Consider the following 6,063-nt stretch of genomic DNA (forward strand, 5'->3'; position numbering starts at 1 on the left):
AGAATGACATACAATGTTCATGGATTGGCAGACCCAATCTTTAGAACATGTTAATTCTTTCTATATTGATCTATACATTTAGCACAACTCCAGTAAAGGTTCCAACAGTTCCAACAGTTTCATATTCAAATATGGACAGGCTGGTTCTACAATTTATATGGGAGTGTTTAGGAATTAGATTAGATAACATAATTTGCATAATAATAAATATGGAGGAGTCACCTACCCAATTTTAGCTCATACTGTAAAGTTGTAGTAATTCAGACAGGATGGTATTGGTGAAAGGACAGACCTATAAATCAAAGGGACAAAACTGAAAGTCAAGACATATACCAGCACAAAGATGGTCAACTGATTTTCACAAAATTCAAAGACAATTGGATGGGAAGAGTATAGCCTTTCAACAAATGGTGCTGGAACAACTGGACACCCTTTTTCAAGAAAATAAAACTGAATCTTAATCTATATAGATCTCTATATAGTGTAAAGAAATTAATTCAAAACAGACCACTGGCCCAAATGTGAACATAAAGCGATAACATTCTTAAGAGACAACACCAGAGTAAATCTTTATGGGCTTGAATGTGGCAAGGAGTCTTTATATATAACACCAAAACACAACCCAAAAAGAGAAAATTAATAAGTTGAGCTTCATCAAATTGAGTATTTTTGTTCTATCAAGGACACAAGAGAATATAAAATGGAAATCACACAGGGAGAAAACAGTTGGGAGTCATATACCCAATCAAGACTTTTATTCCAAATATATAAAGAGCTCTCAAAATTCAACCATCCAGCCAAGAAATGAGCAGATCAAAAATACTGAACAGACATTTCACCAAGGAGGATACACAGAAGGCAAATAAACATTAAAAAAAATTCCCAGCAGCATTAGTCATTAGAGAAATGTAAATTGAAACCTCGGTGAGATACCGTCAGACAGCTATTAGAATGGCTAAAATGAAAAACAGTAACAGTGCCCAGTACTAGTGTGGCTATGGAGCAGCTGGAACTCTTATATTGCAGGTAGGAAAGATGATAAAATTGCTCTGAAAACAGCTTGATGGTTTCTTACAAAATTGAACATATGATCAACCAGATGCCCAACAATCTCGCCTATAGTCATGGATCCCAGAAGTGAAACCATATGTTCACATGCAAACACGTACACAATTGTTGAAATCTATGCTCATCTCGATTTTTGTCATGATCTCATTGGGAAGGGATGGCGATCTCAAGGAGAAATCACAGGTGTGCAATGCTCACAAGCGTCAACTATCTGCTAGGAGAAGGGCTTTGGGAGTTGAAGAGAAGAGATTAGCCTGAGCCTTCTCTGGGGAGAGTGGGGTTTCAGAGACTGAGGGCATAGAGGACAGCAAGTTCAGGGGCTGCTGTCTTTTTAAAAAGTTGTCTGTTTGAGAGGGAGGGAGGGAGGAAGAGGGAGAGGGAGATGGAAAGGGAGAGGGAAGGTGGAGGGGCACTTCCATCTGCTGGTTCACTCCCCAAATGCTCACAACAGGCAGGTCCAGAAACTGAACGCAGATCTCCCAAGTGGGTACCAGGAGTCCAACCACTCGAGCCATCACCACTGCCACCAGGATCTGCATTAGCAGGAAGCTGGAGTCAGGAGCTAGAGCCAGATGTTGAACCTCATTCAATACTGGACTGTGCTGTGGGATGCAGATATCCTAATTGCTAAGCCAAATGCATGCTCCGGAGGCTAATCCTTTCATCTGCCCAATATTCAGAGAGGTGTCTTGAAGGCTGCAGGCTGAGCACCCAGCCCAGAGAGTAGTAAGCAGGCTGTCCCAGTCTGGAGAGCAGAAAGCAGGCTCTCCTGGGGAGGAGCGTGAAGAGTGGGGTTCCCAGCCAGGCTGTGGCAGTTTGAAGTCAGGTTCACCCAAGTTGAAAAAGAAAGGTGACACTTCTTGTGCCTTAGCGACAGGAAGCAAGCTTCCGTGGCTCCATGGGTGTTGCGTGGAGACCCTGGGAATGGATGATATGCCCCGGGTTAGCCTTTCCGTGTACCGTGGGAAAAGGAGAGCGCTAAGGGCCATCTCCTGGGGGCGCCATTGTAGAACTTAAGGCTGTGATGGGAGGCAAGCAGGGAGAGCGCCCAGTCATGGAAGTCATGGCCATTTCATGAAGTGGGGAGGACTCAACAGTTCAAGGCTGTGGAAAGTTCCAGTAGGATGAGGACTCCCAGGCATGGCGACTGGAGATTCACTGATGTGATTGATGCACCGATGCATGGGAGGTAAGGCTGTGCGTCCCTCATAGCCTTGAACTGCCCCGACGCCCACAGCTAAGCTGTCAGAGGCCACCAGGGCAGGCGGGCACTACCTACTACTGGAGGAGAATTCTTCTGGGGATAGGCAGCTGTCCTCCCTGGGACCTGAAGACACACCCAAACTCCTCCCTCCTAGCTCCCTTGTTTGGTGAAGCAGCATGGAGGTGAGGATCTGACCCTTTAGCTACAAATTCAATATTTGCTGAGGTCACGGCACGGCAACCAGTGTGCCCTGCATTCCTGCACGCGTCACTCTTTAATCTCGCAACTGCACGTGGGATAGACACACCCATCTTACATACGAAGGAACAGGTAGGTTGCTGCCTTGCCCAAGACCACATAGCCAAGTAAGTGGGAGAGCTGGAACGTATCCCTCCAGGTTCTTGGAGTCCAACTCCAACGCTCTCGCCACTGCAAAGGTGTACAAAGTGGGGATTCTTCAGAGTAGCTTCCTTTTTAGAGAAGAGAAGCCGCTGCCCTGGGACTTAGGGCTTGGACAGAGAAGGTTTCCTGTTGTGTCCACATCTCGTGAGTTGAGCTACGAGGACCAAAGACCAGGCTCTGCCCTCATCTATCTCAGAGTTCTCTTCCACCAAACACCCTGCCTGCATGGGTGGAACCACTGTAGGACTGGAACAGTGTTTACTTCCTGGGCTGGGCGATAGCTTTGTCAAAGGACAGGAAGTCCCAGCCAGAGCAGAGGAGGTAGGGAATGGATGTCAGGTGCCTCCCAGAGGATGTGCCACCTCTGCCATATTGTTAGGTAGGAAGTCAGATATGAGCTTATGTGTGTGTGATGAAGGCCTAAAGAAAATACATCTATGTCCAGCATACGCATCTCAAAGTCATCCCGATAACATTTCAGGGGCAGCCCAGTATTCACAGCCTGCCCTGCTCCCTCCTACCCAATAACCTGCAGGTGGGGGTCCCCGCCCCTTCTGCCTGATAACCTTCCAGATGCAGCCCAGCATCTGCATTTCAAATACCCTGGTCCAGGTCCCGATCCTCCAGGGGGTCTGCTCACCCTTCCTCTAAACTCAGGACGGCGCCAGCTAGGCTTCCTCCTGTCTGATACCTTCAGGGGAAAACTCAGATAGGAGCTTCTTAATATCTACATCCATAAAATCCTTTGTTTTAGGAGGAGATGTGTGAAGACAAAGACCCATCTCCTTAAAACCCCACCCCGGCTTCAACAGGACTGCACGCTCAGCCCTCTGCCTCTCTGCTGAGCCGCCCGCCTGCCTGCCCAGGTGTAATCTCCCCACTCAACCATGTAACCTCGCTCCTCCTCCCCCCAAGTCCGAGCGACTGGGCACTCTCCCTCAGGCTCTGTCTGGAGAGGTGCCCATCCATTCTTATGGATGTCCCTGCCCTAATAAACTTTGCTATTTTACTTTTCCACTACTCTGTCTTACGCCTGAATTCTTTCTTGCACAAAGACAAGAACCCTGCCATTTTCCGGTAACAATATCAGTCTAGAACCTGCAGGGAGCTGTGTGTGGGGTGGGGTGCAGTGGCATTCTCTTATGTCTCTGGAAGATATGGGAGAGTCCTGAGTGACAGTTTGCCATGGCCCCCCAGAAATTGTCCATTAGGGATGAGGTAGGGGAGGGGCTGGGGCCTCCTCCCACTCCTGATGCACGTGTCCAAGTTTCAAGAAACTGCCTGGCCACATTAGTCAGCTCTTCATCACAAAGTGCCTGGCGGGGGCTTCTTGGGGAGGAAGGAGATTTATTTCAACTTGTAGTTTTGGACTTCACAGTCCAAGGTTGGGGCCCATTAGCCTGGCATCTGCTGAGGGCAGAGCACGTGCCAGGGGAGGATCACCAGGTGGCCAGGAAGCACGGAGAGAACACATAGACCAAACTCAACTTATATGACCAACCCTCTCACAAGAACCACCTTCTACAGGCATGCCCTAGACACCTAAACACCTAAACACCTAAACTCCAGACCCACCTTCCAGACACCATAATTGGATCAAGTCTCCACTCTTAATCCATTAACCACCAGCTTTAACCCATTAGCCATTAACATCAGATTTGGGTTTTAAACATCTGCGTGAGTTGGCGCAGCTCCATCCTGTTCAAACCACAGCACCGAGCCAAGCCTCTGGTCGTGCGACACTCCGAGGGGTGGGCCCCGCCTTCCTGGTGGCACTGTCCTTTCCTTCAAAGACACGCAGAGCCAGATGGCAGAGCTTGTGAGGTCACAGGAGGGAGGGATCTGCCCGCCGGTGGAAGCAGCCGTGCTCAGAGAGTATGAAGGGAGCTTTTACAATCCGACAGCTTGGATTCAAAGTCCAGCTCGTCCACTCGGTGGTTGGAGGGGCTGTTTTCATTGTTGGCCTCTGTCACCTCTTCTGTGCCCACGGCACAGGGTACACATCAGGTGTTCAGCAAGTGCCGGGCTCATGGTGAACACTCTAGAACATCGGAACTCTGCTGTGGTTATCACGATCATCATTATCATACTGAGAGCTCTCTGCATGCATCTCCCAATGTCCTCTCAATTGCCTCGGAACAAGGGCTAAGCAATTATGGGAAACAATGGCCCCTGGCAATCCAACCAAAGCCCGGAGGCAGCTGGATCCCCAGAGCCATCATCCACCCAACCCCAGCACACTCCCCTGCCTTCCCCCTCCCTCCCCCAGAAAATTCCATGGAAATTCAGTGGCCCACAGGGCTGGCAAAGCTGGGATCCAGGGACATAGGAGAATGTCACTGCACACCCCTCTCCACACACACAGCTCTGCAGATTTTGGACTGATCTGCGGAGCCCCCTCACGCCCTCCCCCATGATTTTTGTAGCCTCTATGTTCTGGGTCAAAGGAATGTGTTGGGTTTTGTTTTCTTCTCATCCAGCGCCTGCTTTTTCTCTACCTTATTTCCCTGCCTCCCACCCAAACACTCCTGCCAATCAAGTCATTGACCAAGAGAGGGGGGGAAGGGTCTGGTTTCTAGGGAGAAAGCAACAGAAGTGGCCAAAGTCCCGCCGCTCTGCCCCAGGCCCGGCCTCTGCCGATGCAGCCGGCTTCCTGCCGTGGGCAGAGCTGCCTGGCAGTCTTGCTTGCTCAGTGCTCACTCCTGTGTAGGAACCAGCCCACGCCGGCACTCTAGTCCCGCAGTGGGCTAGGCTACTGGGATTGTGGGATCTATGACAGCAGGTAAGTGCTACCCCAACTGGGAAGCCACCTCCCCTACGCTTTCTTGTGCAACTGGCCGAGGAAAGAATTGGAGGAAGGATTTGCTCTGGCATGGATGTGAGAGGCCAAAACAAACCCGAGGTGCCCAAAGGCCAGACCTGGAGAATTCTAAGCTTGCAGCTGGAGGCATAAGTGTGAGTGCTGGCGCTGCTAAGAGCTGGACATTCACTGGTGGATCATATGGCCGGGGTCAAGGACAGCAAGTGCAGAGCAAGAAGGGGGAGATCTTTCAGAAGAGGGCAACAGCTCCGCCCACCCACTCCCTTGGAAACAGCTGTGCAGCACTGGGGCTTCCTTGTAGACAGGCCTCTTGCTGAGCCAGCAAAGGCAGAGGTGGGGAGAGAGGAAGGAGCGGCCTGCCAGGCCCGCCCTGTGCTTTGAGAAGGCTCACATAAGTCTCATTTCAAACCTCGCCTCCGCTGCGAAGCCTTCCGTGGCCTCTCTAGGCGTGGCTGCTTTGTTCCAGGTTCCACTCAGAGCATCCACACTGAATCAGCTTCCATCACTCTTGGTCATGAGCCAGTTCCTTGAGGACACCATTGTGCTCTATGTACCCCCAGAACCTAGC

Source organism: Oryctolagus cuniculus, chromosome 1 (genome assembly GCF_051225735.1).
Source record: "Oryctolagus cuniculus isolate XC-2025 breed Fujian yellow rabbit chromosome 1, ASM5122573v1, whole genome shotgun sequence".
NCBI classification, from domain to species: Eukaryota; Metazoa; Chordata; class Mammalia; order Lagomorpha; family Leporidae; genus Oryctolagus; species Oryctolagus cuniculus.